Source organism: Mus musculus, chromosome 3 (genome assembly GCF_000001635.26).
Source record: "Mus musculus strain C57BL/6J chromosome 3, GRCm38.p6 C57BL/6J".
Taxonomy (NCBI): Eukaryota; Metazoa; Chordata; class Mammalia; order Rodentia; family Muridae; genus Mus; species Mus musculus.
Window position 1 is genome coordinate 90,291,997 of NC_000069.6, and position 16,219 is coordinate 90,308,215.

At 43.0% G+C, this 16,219-nt stretch overlaps 1 protein-coding gene across 4 annotated transcripts in view; it reads left to right on the forward strand.

The window, feature by feature from the left end:
• The first annotated feature begins 1,184 nt into the window (after positions 1-1,184).
• The window catches only part of Gatad2b (GATA zinc finger domain containing 2B), a 70,225-nt gene continuing 55,190 nt past the window's right edge, over positions 1,185-16,219 (forward strand). For 3 of the 4 annotated variants that reach the window (NM_001379655.1, NM_139304.3, NM_001379657.1), the window contains exon 1: positions 1,185-1,428. The gene's annotated coding sequence lies outside the window, so the exon portion shown is untranslated. Of the gene's footprint in view, positions 1,429-2,089; positions 2,348-16,219 lie in introns of those variants that run through there. The other variant, NM_001379656.1, reaches the window with a different exon arrangement.

Sequence of the window (16,219 nt, forward strand, 5' to 3'; positions counted from 1 at the left end):
AATTTTATTTCCATAGTGATTTGAAAAAATGTCTTCTCTACTGTCTCTGGCACTAGTTAGATCTGACTTTTAATCATTGCTCAGTTGCTGTCTACCTTTGGCAAGTTGCTTAATCTGACCCTGTTCCTTAGTACACATGGGTTAAAATCTCAAGTCTGTCACATGTGTAACTTTGTCTTTTAATCGATACCTTATTGTCCTCATCTGTAAGATAGGATGGCCAGTACTTGCCTCACAGAGAGTAAGAATTCATTGTTCTTGTTCCCCCAAAAAGTTATTATTCTTTCAATGTGTTTATTTTTGTGATAATTAGTTCTCATTTCTAGGGCGCTCAGAAAGAATATTCATGGTGTTCTAGAAACGTAGAATGTAGGCGGGTCTAACCTCTTGGAGGAAGTAGGAGATAGCCAGGCTAGCAAAAGAACCCGGGCCTTGACTTAGCTAGTGCAATAGGGTGGGGTGGGAAGCTGTATCCTCACTGTGAACAGAAAAAGACCAGATCCCAGAGTATACACCATAAATTCAGTACATTTAGCTAATTGTTTGTTTTTTCTTTGTGCTGTTACGGTACAACCAGGAAAGGACCGGTCAGAAGTAAATTAACACACGAGTCCCAAGGCCTTGGGCAGAACGGGGCAGGCCACACCCCAGAAAGACAAGGCCAGAGCTCCTAAAGCTAGTCCTGTCCTTAAATTCATGGATTCTGTCGCGATGAAACACCACCCACCCAAACACAGAGCCCAGCGCCGTTCCCGGTCTCCATCTTTAGACGAGAAAGAATGAGAGCCTGTCAAAGGAGAATCCCGGTTTTAAGAGACTAGGTGGTACGGCGGCTGCCAGGGGACCAAAACGTCTACAAGGTAAAGCTGCAGCCTGAAGCGATTTTTTGACCCCCGACACTTAATGGGCTGTCGAAGACCCGGATGTGTCTGGGACTGGCCGAGGTACCCATTAACGCGCCCCCGCTAGACCATCCCCCTTCTCCATTTATGATTGGATTTTCTTAACGCCAATCACTACTTCTCCAGCCACCCATTCCTCAAGGGTGGGGTGAAGTCTTGGTATCCCGCTTTCAATTGGTAGGAGCAAGAAGAGGAGGGCGGGTAGCCGGCTAAGTTCCTCCAATGGCCGTCGTGGCGTGTGGTTAAGGCGGAGTCAAGGCGCTTGGCAGCTGCCCAATCAGCGTCCTTGTTTGTGTGGTGCCGCCGCCGCCGGTGCAGCCGCCGCCGCCGCTGCTGCCCCTGTCTGTACCGCAGTGTCTGCTCCGCCCGCCCGCCCTCCCCGACCCGGCCCGCCCCCTCCCCCACCCCCGCTCCCGGACCCGCCAGTGGGGTCTGGATCCCACTGTGCCGTCGCCGCCTCCTTTTTCGACGCCTTCACAGCCGCCTGAGGAAGCGACCTGGTCGGGAGTTCCGCCGCCGCTGCCAGGTGAGGAGCTCTGGCCTAGGCCAGCCTGGCCGCCAGCCCGCCAGCCCGCCAGCCCGCCCGGGGGCGGTGAGGAGCGACGGAGGGAGCGAGGCTGCGAGAAGGCGGCGGTGGGGGAGGGGAAAGGTGGAGGGCGGGGGGAGGGGAAGCGCCCGCGAGCCGACGCCCGCCCGCGCGCCCCCGCCTGGCGTCCCCTCCCCCAGCCCGGCCCGCGCGCCCCCGCCTCGCGCTCCCCTTCACCTCTTCCCCTCCCCCCCGCGCGCGCGCCCTGGTCTTTCACTTAGGCCTCGCGCGACCCGGCTGGTGTCCCTTCGTGTCTTCGCTTTTTACTCTTTCTCCCCTCCCTCGCTCCCCGTTTCCCTCGCCATCCCCCTTTTCACTCAGTACCTCATGCCCGCCATGCTCCCCTCTTCTCCGGAGCGTCCTCCTCTCCGTGTTTTTAACTCTCCGCCCCCAGTAGTGCCCTCGGGGTGCGGGGGCCGCTCCCTGCACTGAGTCCTATGTTTGACGGCGGATAGGACGAAAAGGGGATCCTTAAGGGTGGAGGAAGCACTGGATAATTATCTTTATTGGGGGGGGGGACAGGCTCAGGAGTGCAGAACCTTACCCCTTTATTTCGTCGTCCATCGTTCCCTTGCCCTCCGTAAGAAAAGGGAATTGTCTTGACTTGCGTGGGTTACTTACCTCGTGTAGCAACTAAACCACCCATTTTCTCAGCTGGGCTTCTGGGATTCGCTGGATCTGTTTCCCAGTTCACTTCTTGAGGGTTGATGGAACTAGAACTTACTCTTCCGGACCAAGTCGGGACTTAGAGTACTTTTTGCCTCCTTGGGCTCAGTTACCTGAAGGAGCTAGTTACTCCTGTGAATGAAGAGATTTAGGTGTTAATCGCTGTCCCGGACAGCTTCCCCGCTCTATAAAGGTATGGTGCCCTCTTTGAGTTCATCCCCAGCACCAGATTCACTCTAAGCATAAGATGTTCCTTCGTAAGGACTGGTCCTGAGATGGAGGTGGCGGCTTTACTGGTGGGTAGGTAGCATGTGGATGCTGAAGTTAGCAGTGTTTCCCTGTTCTCTTCTGGAGAGAACCAGTGTTCTCATCTGGTAGTTACTTGAAGGGCTTTTGTGTGTGTGCTTCAGAGGTGGGAATAATATAAATTAAATCATCTTTTAGCAAAGAGAGGCAGTGTTTTCATGCCTACCCAGCAAGATTTGAAATAGTGCTTGAAGTTGGAGTAAAAGTAGGTTTTTGATCCATGTGGATTGGAGAAGAGCTTTTGTAGTTTTTTGGAGCCGTTCCTTTTCCAGAAATTATAATTTAAATAGACAACAGATGAATGTGGCACAGATGAAAATAAGAAGAAATCTTCCCCTTCCACCTCTGTCCTCCAACCATCTTATCTTTACTACAGCCATGACTGAAGTTTTTTGGCCTCTGTATTAGTGTCTGTAAGTTGTTGATTATCCTGTTTGAGAGTTGAGTGATTTCTTTATTGCTTTTTCTTTGATACATGGGCTTACATTCTTTCTTGAAGTCTGATGACCACTTTTGATTTTTGGTGCAGGAGAAGTCTTGATAAGAATTGTCCTAGAAGGGGGCTGGAGAGATGGCTCGGGTTAAGAGTACTGACTGCTCTTCCAGAGGACTCATGTTCAATTCCAGCACCCACAAGGCTGTCTGAAACTGTCTATAATTCTAGTTTCAGGGGATCTGACACCCTGGGGATGGAGGAAGAGAGAGAGAATATTGTTTTAGAGTAGCAGCAGTTGTGTGTGTGCTTGATTGGTAAGGAGGCAACTTCTGGTGATATTAAAGACAGTGGTCTGGAGGGGTTAAGCTCATTCTGAGGGCAGGAAGATATATCTGTTGGAAATGTCATACCACAGATGCTGGGCTGGGTCACGCATAGACTTTTCCTTGGGCTTTTTAAGAAGATAAGTCTATAAATAGGCCATGGTGAGTATTTGTCCGGTATGATTGATAGATTTTTCAGTCTGGGGGCAGTGATTTGGAAGAGGTAGGTATTAACAGAAGGCTGGACCTGTAGGTTGAATGACTAGAGAAGAGATGAGGTTTATATAGATTTTTACGCTACCTATTCTTTGTTGTTGTTTTGTTTTGTTTTTTGTTTGTTTTTTTCGAGACAGGGTTTCTCTGTGTGGCCCTGGCTGTCCTGGAACTCACTCTGTAGACCAGGCTGGCCTCAAACTCAGAAATCCGCCTGCCTCTGCCTCCCAAGCACTGGGATTAAAGGCGTGTGCCACCACGCCCGGCTAAACTGCCTATTCTTTAGTTGAGAATATTTTTAATGAGGTGAGAGTGATTTGTGCTTGACATCAGTATCCATCTTTATGGCACCGTAGTTTGCTTCCCCTAATTATGTCATGTCTGTTAACTTCCTGTTTAGATGCAGTCTCAACAGGGTTTGAATAGAAGCTACATTAAATACTTGTCTAGAAACAAAATTATCTTGGTTCCCTGATCAGCCCTTCAAATATAAATCCTGGCAATAACTTAGACTGTGTTTAGCATAGGGGAACAGGGTGCAGAGAGATGTGTGGAATTTTTTTTCTAACCCTCATAAGTCTATAGTACTTTCTAGAGTTTGTGTTTTCTAGAGTCATGATTGTAATCCCAACACTTGGGAAATTGAAGGAGGATTCTTTGAATTTGAAGCAGCATAGACTACATAGTGAGTTCAAGATGGCTAGAGCTACTGAATTAAGACACATTCTCAAAACAACCCTAAACAAAAAAGCTGGCATAGGCCTTTCATCCTCAGCTGGGAATCAGGAGTTCAAGGTCATCTTCTGTTTTATATCACTTTTGAGCTCTCTTACACCCTTCCTCAAAAAAAAAAAAAAAAAGGCTTGTGTGTTTTGTGTTTTCCCCTCTTTGTTGTGGGTGGTGGAGTTTCTCTGTCACTTTCTCTTGGTTCCACTAGGCCTACTGGACACTCTAGATTGGAGGCAGAGGCAGGTGGATTTCTGAGTTCGAGGCCAGCCAGGGCTACACAGAGAAACCCTGTCTCAAAAAACCAAAAAAAAAAAAAAGTGCAGTTACAGCTGGGTGGTGATGGTGAACACTTTTATCCCAGCACTCAGGAGGTAGAGGTAGGTGGAGCTCTGTGAGCTCTGTGAGTTTGAGGCCAGTCTGGTCCACAGAGCAAGTTCAGAACAATTACGGCAATACAGAGAAACCCTGCCTTGGAATAAAGGGGATAAAAAAGTTTGAAGGTTGAAAAGGTGTCATTGTGCTCAGAAAGGCTAACATTTCAGGAGTCCCTTGTCTTTTTTCTTTTCATTTTCTTTTTTCTTAAAGATTTATTTATTTATATGAGTACACTGTAGCTGTCTTCAGACACACCAGAAGAGGGCATCAGATCCTATTACAAATGGTTGTGAACCACCATGTGGTTACTGGGAATTGAACTCAGGACCTCTGGAAGAGCAACCAGTGCTCTTAGCTACTGAGCCATCTCTAGCTCCTTGTCTTTTTTTTTGAGACAAGAGTTTCTTTACACAGCTTTGGCTGTCATTGAATTGGCTCTATAGACCAGGCTGTCCTAGAACTCAAATCCATCTATCCGCCTCTGCCTCCTGAGTGCTGGGGTTAAATTTGTGTTCTAGCACTCCTGGCTCTCCTCCTTTTAAGCAGTTACCTATGTTGTTTGCCAAACAGACCTCTCACCTCCACTTAACTGATTTTTTTTCCCTTCTCCTCAAGCTGTGTAGGGAAACAGCATCTGTGCTGTACTGGTTCTAGACTCTGGAGCATATTCTCTGTTAGCCACCCTTTTAGGAGACAAGCTAACAAGCAGCCCTTCTGCACTTAACTTAGGAGGCTCATTTTGCTTGGCGTGTTGAGAAAAGTCAAAACAGATTTGGTTGATGAAAATAACTGCTAGGAAAATCATAAAATTGAGCCATAAGTGTGTTCAAAGGGCTTTGTTTCCTAGACCTTTGCAGGATTTATAGCCCAGTGTCCTTAGATGTCAGTGTACAGTATCAGGCATTTTGTGAGGCACATTGGAAGGAAAGGTATTTAAAAATACACAACCTAGATTGACTCCAACTCTGGTTCTAGCATAACACTGTCCACCTGCTTATTGCTTGCGAAAAATCCCATCAACATGATGCCACACAGTTGCAGATCAATTAATTTTGGCTAAGTATGGAAAAGGAATTTGTTTTTGTGAAAAAGAATGGCTTTGGGGGAGAAAGTATCTATTTTTGCTTATATTCCATAATCTGAAGGTTTTTCTCTAACTTGTTTGGGGACTTTCGCCAGTTTCAGTTGGTGAAGCAGGGATTCTTTTCCTCAGTGTTCACTGATCAGTGAGTTCCTTGGGTAGGAGAGGAATGACACATGGTCACTAAGGCTTTTTTTTTTTTTTTTTAAAGATTTATTTTATGTATTTATGGGTACACTGGTGCTGTCTTCAGACACAGCAGAAGAGGGTGGGTGTCCATTACAGATGGTTGTGAGCCACCATTTGGTTGCTGGGAATCAAACTCAGGACCTCTGAAAGAGCAATCGGTGCTCTTAACCACGGAGCCATCTCTTCAGCCCCTCATTAAGGCTTTATAAGTTGACTCTGTGATATGTAGTGTTTTCCTCAGAATACCTTAAATTGCCATTGCCTTGAATTACCTACAACTGGCCAGAAACTTCAAGAGTTTGGGATTATTGTAGCAAGAGTAACAGGTACATACTTTCTGTTTTATTTGGTTTGGTTTCTTTTTTGAGACAGGGTCTGTCTGGCCTGGAACTCTCAGAGATTGGCCTGCATCTGCCTACTGAGTGCTGGGGTTAAAAGCCTATTCTACCATGCCTGGCTAGTTTCTTTCCTTTGAGGTATAAAATGTTCAAATCCCAGATATAAAAGAGTCATAGTAATTGCACATCTTTGGTATGAGAACTTGTTTGAGATACTGTAGCTCATGCTGGTCTTCAACTCCCAGTGTGATCCTTTTGCTTTAGCCTTCCAAGTGTTAAGATGTTAAGTGTGTGCTATCCTACCTATTTCCATTTACTTATTTGCTTAGATTTTTTTGAGTTAGCAACTTGTTACATAGACCAGGCTGGCCTAATATTCCTCTTCCCCCTGACATAGCCTCCCAAATCCTGCATGCCTACACCCACCTTTGATTTTAATGAATTAATTTAGTAGTGATAGTATATTTGAGACAGGGTCTTATTATGTCTGGAATTCACTGTGTACACCAGGCTGACCTCAAAGTCATAGAGTCTGTCTACCTCTGCCTCCCAAATGCTGGGACTACTATACTGGGAAATTTAAAAAAAATATATATATATATGTGTGTGTGTGTGTGTGTGTGTGTGTGTGTGTGTATGTATGTATGTATATATATATAATCTAGTAGACTGCTAAAGAAATTAAGCAAAGTATTGTTGAAAACTCTTATTGTAATTATACCTGATGGTACACATTTTTTAAATAATTCATGTTGTTGTTATTGTTATTATTATTTGAACCTAACAGACTTACTACTTTAAGATTCCTGGTCAAAACTGTTGATTTTGTCTTGTTTGGGCTGTGTACAGGAGAGTTAAATTTATAACCTTCCAAAATATGGATTGTTTTTATAGAGAATTTATATTGGGCATCAGGAAAAATAAGTATTTGTGAGGGATTTGCAAGTTTTAACTGGAGGGCTTACATTATTTACAGTGAACTTTTTAATAGTCTAGATCTGGAAGAAGAGACTAGACTAATACGAGGCAAAGTAAAATAGTGAAATGTAGGGGTAGAGAACCTTTTTTTTTTCTTTTTTGAAGCTGTTTAACTTAGGGCTGCCCCATGCTAGGCAAGTGCCCTACAACTGAGCTGTAAATCTAGATCCTTATACTTTTTTTGTTTGTTTGTTTGTTTGTTTTGTTTGTTTTTGTTTGTTTGTTTTTTCGAGACAGGATTTCTCTCTACAGCCTTGACTGTCCTGGAACGATCCTTCTACTCTTTATCTTTTTCATGAGCTGTAGCTTGTTTGTGACTAGCTACATAGTCTAGGATGACCTAGAATTCCTGATTCAACTGCCTCAGCCTTCCAAGTGCTGAGATGACTGCCTGCCTGTCAGAAAATAGCTACTTTTTTACACTGAGATAATACAGCTAATTAATTGCCACATGTCTTTCATATAATTGCTTCAATGCCATATTTTCTTTATTTTTATTTTACTTTATATTTATGGGTGTTTTGCCTACATGGATGTCTATACTTCTGGAACTAGAGTTATAGTTGTTAGCTCCTATGTGATTGCTGGGAATTGAACCTGGGTCTATGCAATAAGAAGCCAGTGTTTGCAATCACTGAGTCATCTTTCCAGCCCCTTGTTTTATTTTTATTTTTTTGAGACAAGATTTCATTTAGTGCCTGGGCTAGCCTGCTTCATTCAACATCTGAAGTACTGGGATTACAGGCATGAGCCTCCATGCCTGATTAAATGTCATCCTTTTAATGAGGCCTTATATTTTTACTTTTTACTTTATGTGTATAAGTGTTTTGTCTCTATGTTTTTATGTGGACTATGCATGCTTGGTATCTGTGGAGGCCAGAAGACAGACAGGAGTCACGATGAGGGTGATAGGAACTGAATGCAGGCCCTCTTGAAGAACAGCTAGTGCTCAGCTAGTGTTGAGTTCTTACCCCAGCCCTAAATTTTATTTGTGTGTGTGCGCCTGTGCGTGCGTGCCTGTGTGTGTGTGTGCGCGCGTGCGCGTACTTGCTGAGCCACTTTACTGTCCATCTATCCATTCATTCATTCATTGATTCATTCATTGAGAAGCGTCTCAGCTATCTTAGGCTGGCCTTAAGCATACTATTGAATTGAGAATGATCTTGAAGTTCTGATTCTCTTGCTTCTACTTCACAAATCCTGAAATACAGGCATTCACCACCACATCAAGTTTTCCTAACTCTTTAGAATCTGACCTTCAGCCCCCATCTATCCTTCATATCTAATAGTTTTCTTTTACTCTCTTCTCTTTTTCTTGGTACTTAACAACTTTAAATCGTTTACTTGTGCTGGGCAGTGGTGGCAAAAACTTTCTAGCACTTGGGAGGCAGAGGCTGGTGATCTCTGAATTTGAAGCCAGCCTGGTCTACAGAATGAATTACAGGACAGACAGGGCTGTTAAACCAAAAAAGAAAAAGAAAAAGAAAAGAAAAGCTGGGTGTGGTGGCGCACGCCTTGAAATCCCAGCACTCGGGAGGCAGAGGCAGAGGCAGGCGGATTTCTGAGTTCGAGGACAGTCAGGGCTACACAGAGAAACCCTGTCTCAACCCCCCACCCCCCCCCCAAAAAAAAAGAAAGAAAAAGAAAGACAAAAATTAAATTAATTGCTTGTTGTTTCCCCTCTTGTGATAAAGGTTTTGAAGGTGTGGATTCATATTCATGGTATTTATTTTGATCCTTTGTTTAGTGCCTAATATAATTTTTCTCATACAGTTAATAGTCATATTTGTTATCGAATTGGCATAATAGTGTCTTCCTAACTAAATGTAAACTTCATTTACAACAAAATAAGTGTGATAAATACAATATTGGATTGCCAAATGTTATAAAATTTTATTTTAGAAAAGTTTGTAGCTGGGCAGTGGTGGCACTTGCCTTTAATCCTAGCACTTGGGAGGCAGAGGCAGGCGGATTTCTGAGTTCAAGGCCAGTCTGGTCTACAGAGTGAGTTCCAGGACAGTCAGGGCTACACAGAGAAATCCTGTCTCGAAAAACAAAAAGCAAAAGAAAATTTTGTACACGTGTGCATGTAGATGGATGTAGTGTGCATGTAGATGGATGTAGTGCTCAGAGAGACTAGAAGAGTTGGGTTACAGGTGGTTGCAAGATTCAAGTACCCAGATGTGGGTATTGGGAACTGAATTCAGGTCTTCAGGAAGAGCTGTACATGTACTTAACCACTGAGCCATCTCTCTAGCCTCTGTAAAATGTTTTGTAAGCTTTTTTTCTTAGATTTATTCATTTAATGTATATGAGTTCACTGTTGCTGTCTTCAGACACACCAGAAGAGGGCATCAGATCCTATTATAGATAGTTGTGAGCCACCATATGGTTGCTGGGAATTGAACTCAGAACCTCTGGAAGAGTAGTCGGTGCTCAAATTATATAAATATGAGTGCTTGAGAGATGGTTCAGCAGTTAAGAGTACTGACTGCTCTTCAGAGGACCCAGGTTCAATTCTCAGCACCCACTGGCAACTTAATGTCTGTAATTCTAGTTCTAGGGAACATGACATCACACAGACATACATGCAGGCAAAACACCAAAGCACATACAATAAAAATAAACAAATTATTTTAAAAAAGAAATATATAAATAATGAGAAAAAGATTGCCTTCCCATTGAAATAAGTAATTTTTAGTACTAAGAATTAAAATCTTTAAGTGTATTCATATATATTATTAAATTCTACCTAGAGGTAAATATGTCTATTTCCATATTTTATTTTTACTCCAAATATAACACTCCCATTAACATTGTTTCCTTTTAGAGTTATTGAGTTATCAAAACCAGCAATGTGAGCATCATTGACAGGTCTCCTTTTTTAAAGTAATAATTTGTATGTATTCTTTGAGAATGTATGCAATGTACTTTGATTATAATCACCTTCCATTTCTGCTCTCTAACTTCCTCTCTTTCTAATTTTTTTTTTAATAGAGACAGGGTCTAGCTATGTAAACCAAGCTGGTGTTGAATTTGTAGTCCTCTTGCCTTAGCCTCTTTTTGTTGTTGTTGTTTGAGACAGGGTTTCTCTGTGTAGCTCTGGCTGTCCTGGAACTCATTCTGTAGACCAGGCTGGCCTCGAACTTAGAAATCTACCTGCCTGCCTTCCAAGTGCTGGGATTAAAGGCATTGGCCACCACTGCTTGGCGCCTTAGCCTCTTAAATGCCAGAATTGTTTAGTTTGCATGTACCACTAGGCCCATTATACTTGTGTTATTTTGTGTCTATTCCTCAATCTTTGGTTTCTTCTGAATGTCTATCACTGAATTTCTGATAAGGAATATTTCCACAAAGTCTTTTGTTTGTTTATGTGTGTATTTTTGGAGGGGAAGGTAGGGGTTTCTAGAAAAGTTTTCTCTGTGTAACCTTGGCTGTCTTAGAACTTACTCTGTAGGGCAGTTTGGCTTTGAACTCACAGAGATTCACCAGCCTCTGCTCCCTGAGTGCTGGGATTAAAGGCAAATGACAGCCAGGTGGTGGTGGCGCACGCCTTGAAATCCCAGCGCTCAGGAGGCAGAGGCAGGCATATTTCTGAGTTCGAGGCCAGCCTGGTCTACAGAGTGAGTTCCAGGACAGCCAGGGCTACACAGAGAAACCCTGTCTCGGGGAAAAAAAAAATGCCACTGTTCCTGGTCTGTGTGTTTTGAGATAGGTTCTGTAGCCTAGGATGGATATGTGTGGGAGAATAACCTACTTCTTCCTTTACTTCCAACTGCTGGAATTATAGTTGTGTGCCCAGGTTCTGGTTCACTAGCTGTTTTGAGACTTAATCTCATTATTTAGACCAGATTGGCTGAGAACTTACCGTGTGTCAGACTTTGAGCAAATTGTTTGACTGTTTCCTGAGTGCTAGCATTACTGACATGCACTACCAGACTGGGCACCATGATCTTTTATAATCCTTTTTAGTCTTGGTGCATTCCCCTTTTTCTTTTTGGAGGTAGAGTCTCACTGTGGTCAAGGCTGGCTCAGAGGTCTATATTCCCTTGGCCATCTTTTAACTTTTAACAAAGTTCTCTTGCTTTGATCTCCTAAGTGCTGAGGTTGCATTCATGGACCACTGTAGTTGAGTTCTTCTTTTTTTTTTTTTTCTAAATGTTTTTTTTTTTTTTAATATTGATTGATTGATTATATGTAAGTACACTGTAGCTTTCTTCGGAAGAGAGCATCAGATTTTGTTAACAGATGGTTGTGAGCCACCATGTGGTTGCTGGGATTTGAACTCAGGACCTTTGGAAGAGCAGTCAGCGCTCTTAACCGCTGAGCCATCTCACCAGCCCTCTAAATGTTTTAATATTCATTTATTTAATGTATGTGAGTACACTGTTGCTGTCTTCACCAGAAGAGGGCATTGAATCCCATTACAGATGGTTGTGAGCCATCAAGTGGTTGCTGGGAATTGAACTCAGGACTTCTGGAGGAGCAGTCAGTGCTCTTAACCACTGAGCTTAGGCTGACTTACTCTGTTCTCTTTTAAACTGATCATATCTAGTCTTTGAGGTGTTCTCCTAAATACCTTGAACAGTCTACTTATTTTTGTTAAAAATATTCAGTAATGTCCACTCATTGAAAAGATAAAATTTAAACTTGCTTAGCATTCAAGACCATTTATGATCTTGACCTTTGCCTTTTTATCCAGTATGTCTTTTCTTCATTACAGTTAATATGTGAATAAATACAGTTTTAACTTCTCAGATCAATCTCCAAATCACAATTTCTGCTTTCTCTGGAAAGCCTTTTCTTACTTGCCCATAAGGATTTAAATACATTTTCTTTTTTAATCTCACTATACTTAATAAATATTTCTTGCCTACCCTCAGTAGTCTGTTAGTATCCTAAAAGCAAAATACAGTGGTTCAGTTCAAAGCATTGGTTGCTCTTCCAGAGGACCCCAGTTTAATTGCCAGAACCCACAAGGTGGCTCACAACTGCTTGTAACTCCTGTTCCAGGGGATCTGATGCCCTCTTTTGGCCTGCTTGGGTCACTTGTATGCCCATAGTACACAGACATTCATGCCAGCAAAACATCCACAAATATAAAATAATAAAATAGAAAATTAAAATAATTATTTTCAGTGCCTAAAATGTTGTTTTCTAAAAGATATTGAGGAACATTTGTTGCATAAATGAACATTCCTGTAGGTTGAGAAAATGCTTCATAAATTTAGAAGATACCTCTTTTGAAGGATTATTGGTTCTTCCATATATAGTGTTTGTATGATCTGTTGCCTGTGCCCTGGACTACTTGCTGCCTGACCCTATCTACCCTTGGGGGGGGGGGGTGGGTTGGAGGTGAGGTGGTGCAGAGTCAATGACACAGACTCCAGGAGCAGGTGAGAAATGCTACAGCAAGCTCATCTGAGCACTGTTGCAAGCTCCTTTAAATACCCTCCACCGGTGCCCCATTGGTCCCAAGAGAGCATCTCTTCTAAACAGCAGTTCCTGATTGGCTGGAATTGTCTGCACCAGCAATCCTTGGTCTCTCAGGCAGTCCTCAATTAGGTCCTCCTGCAGGAGATGCTTTTTGGCCACCAGCGTTTACATAGAGGCAGCCTGCTATGCCTGCTACATATCTACCCTTTTGTTTTTAGATTTTGACAGCCTAGTGGGAGCTGGTATGCCATTACCTCAACATTGTTGACCCCACCTTGGAAGATTCCCAGTTTACTGGACTGTCTATCTTAGGTTGTCCTGTCTTCCAGGATCTTATCCATCATTGACTACCAGCCCTCAAAGAGATAATCACTCTGGAGGCATGACACAAGGGGGGAGATGAGGAACAGCCTATGTGGTGGTCTCACAGATCTCTGCCATCCATGCTTTGATCACTTCCTTGGGAGGTGGGGCTCAATTGGGATTTTTTTTTTAAAAAGATTTATTTATTTATTTATTTATTTATTATATGTAAGTACACTGTAGCTGTCTTCAGACGCACCAGAAGAGGGCATCAGATCTCATTACGGGTGGTTGTGAGCCACCATGTGGTTGCTGGGATTTGAACTTTGGACCTTCGGAAGAGCAGTCGGGTGCTCTTAACCACTGAGCCATCTCACCAGCCCAGGATTTTTTTTTTAATATTTATTTATTTATTATATGTAAGTACACTGTAGCTGTTTTCAGACACTCCAGAAGAGAGCATCAGATTTTGTTACAGATGGTTGTGAGCCACCATGTAGTTGCTGGGATTTGAACTCAGGACCTTTGGAAGAGCAGTCGGCAATCTTAACCGCTGAGCCAGCTCACCAGCCCTCAATTGGGATTTTTGAGAGCCATCAGCACCTGGAGGGTCGCCTTATTTATGGAACACTGCCTGGAGATATGCTGTGTGGGACACTTAAACAAGATAATTATTAGTATAACAATTCCTCCCATCATAGCATAAGTGGCTGTCGAGGAAGGATCAAACAGCCTCTTAATATTGTTTCCCACTTTTCCCAAGAACCTGGCATCCTGGGAGAGGACAGATACCCTGGTCACATTGAGGTTGGCTATTTTCTCCTTTAACAGCACAGAATAGTTAAAGAATTTGTCTGACCAGGTACTTTTAAGATATTGAGCCAACTGTTGTTGGCTTCAGTGGCGTTATATATCTAGTAAGGAGTTAGGCAGATAGAGTGAAACCTGGGGTCACATGCCAGTAGAGACATGTCCCTCACAAGGGCCAACACTTCTGCAAGCAAGTCAGTTTGTTGTTGTAAAAGTGGATGGCTTGATAAAGATGTTGATTTAGTACCTCCTGTGCCTGCAGTGCCACAGCTGACTTAGAGACTACAGCATATTGACAGTCTCTGCCGTAAGGGCTGTCAGGGTCAAGACAACAACAGCTGTTGTTGCCCCGGCAGTGCCTGCGATGATGGCAGTTGTAATACCAAAATTCCTCTTTCCCTGGTATAGGTTGTAAGTGAGTCTGGGCCATCAGAGTGATAGTATGAAAGTGGGTGGTATTTACCACAGGCAACCAAATGGCAGCTGGTTCCCTCTTCAGGATAGCCATTGTTGAATACCTCATCCAGCAGGTGGTCAGGAGACTTTCTCATTAAAGTGGTTAAGGCTGTCTCTGACAGTGGTGGTATTAGTGCCAGAAAGAAACAGGGAAGTCGGACACAGTCTGGGGTGGCTTTCTGGGCAATCTGGCTGCCAATGGTCACATTCATTTACCGGGGTTGTCCCAGACCACATTTTTGCCAACCAGTTTATATGGAAATTCGTCTCATTAAAGAGACGGCCACCTTTTAGGAGAGTAAGGGGGTGTAAATTAAGACAATTAGAAGGGCCACATAAATCCCAATTGCTCATAATGGGGTCATGTTAGACTTTAATGGGATCCCTGTTAGCATAGGGAGTAATAATGGAAGCACCATGTGAGGTAAACCTCCATATACCAAATGTGAGGTTAGATGACAATATCAGGTAGTCTCTGTTGAGTTTTACACCTACTGCAGGCTGGCAGTGCTCCTAAGGGATAGAAAATCCCACAAAAGTGGCCATTTGAGGGACCCTTGGACAGTGAGGCAGGGATGGGCATGATATGCTTGGGGGATCTTTTGGGGATTTGTAGTCAGTAAGGGGAATGTGAATTTCCATGCCTAACGTGCCATAAGTTAGATTACCATGAAAGTCCCCTGTGGTCATATTGTACAGTTGAATACAAGGGCCAACAGAGGAGACATTGGTGGTAAAGCAGAGAATTTCCTCCATGAGCCAGGTGCTTTCTAATCATCATGAATTAGTGACAACTACTACACGGAAGGACAAACCCAAACTCACATTGGAAAAGAAATCTTGGTTGAGTCACTTGATTTTTGTTTGTTTTTCAAGACAAGTTTTCTCTCATACCCCTGGCTGTCCTGGAACTCACTCTATAGACTCGGAGAACTGTCAGCTTCTAATTTCCAAGTGCTGGGATTAAAGATATACACTACCACAGCCTGGCTGTCACTTGATATCTTTAAGCCTTAATTTCTTAAACTTAGAAATGATAACTACTATTTTACTAAGTTTCTGTGCAAATAAAAAATCACGCATGTAGTGTTTGTAAACTATAAAGAACCTTAAGATCTTTATTTTTAATTATGTTTAGATGGAGCTAGAGAAATGGCAGAGTAGTTAAGAGCATTTGTTGCTCTTCTGAAGGGCCTGAGTTGGTTCTTGATACCTGTATTGGGTGGCTCATTACCTGTAATTCAACACCAGAAGATTTGACACTTTTTTCTGACCTCTTCTCACATGTGCCATGCACACAAACACAGACATACACTTAAAAAGACCTTTTTTTTTTTTTTTTTTTGCGGGGGTGGGGGGGGCGCGAGTGTGTATCTTTCTCTGCCTGTCTGTGCATGGGTGCAGGTTCCCTTGGAGGTCAGAGGTGCAGAGTTCCTGTGGAACTCAAAGAGTTCAAGGCTGGCCTGCTTTTGCCTCCCAAGTGCTGGGATTAAGTAAATGTACCACTATGCTTGGCTTGTTTGTACAGGGCTTTATTACGTATATATACACACACACACATACACACAGCCCAGATTCTTCTAATTTAATTTAATTTAATTTTTTTTTAAAGATTTATTTATTTATTATATGTAAGTACACTGTAGCTGTCTTCAGACACTCCAGAAGAGGGAATCAGATCTCGTTACGGATGGTTGTGAGCCACCATGTGGTTGCTGGGATTTGAACTCCAGACCTTCGGAAGAGCAGTCGGGTGCTCTTACCCACTGAGCCATCTCACCAGCCCCTAATTTTATTTTTCTTACTACATTTATTTAATTGTGGAATAAGGATGGGGTGCGTGCTTGTATGGAGGTTATAGGACAATTTACAGGAGTTGATTCTCTCCTGAGTTTTATGGATTGAACTCAGGTCATCAGACTTAGTAGCAGGCATCTTGCTGGCTCTACATAGATTGTTTTGAATTCATGCTCCTCTTCCCTCAGCCTCCTGAGTTTTGGAGTATCAGTGTCATCCATTATGGCTCGCTTACCCCACTCCTTTCCCAAATATTTTAGTGCACCTTCAGATTTGGTAGCTATTCTCATCTGAC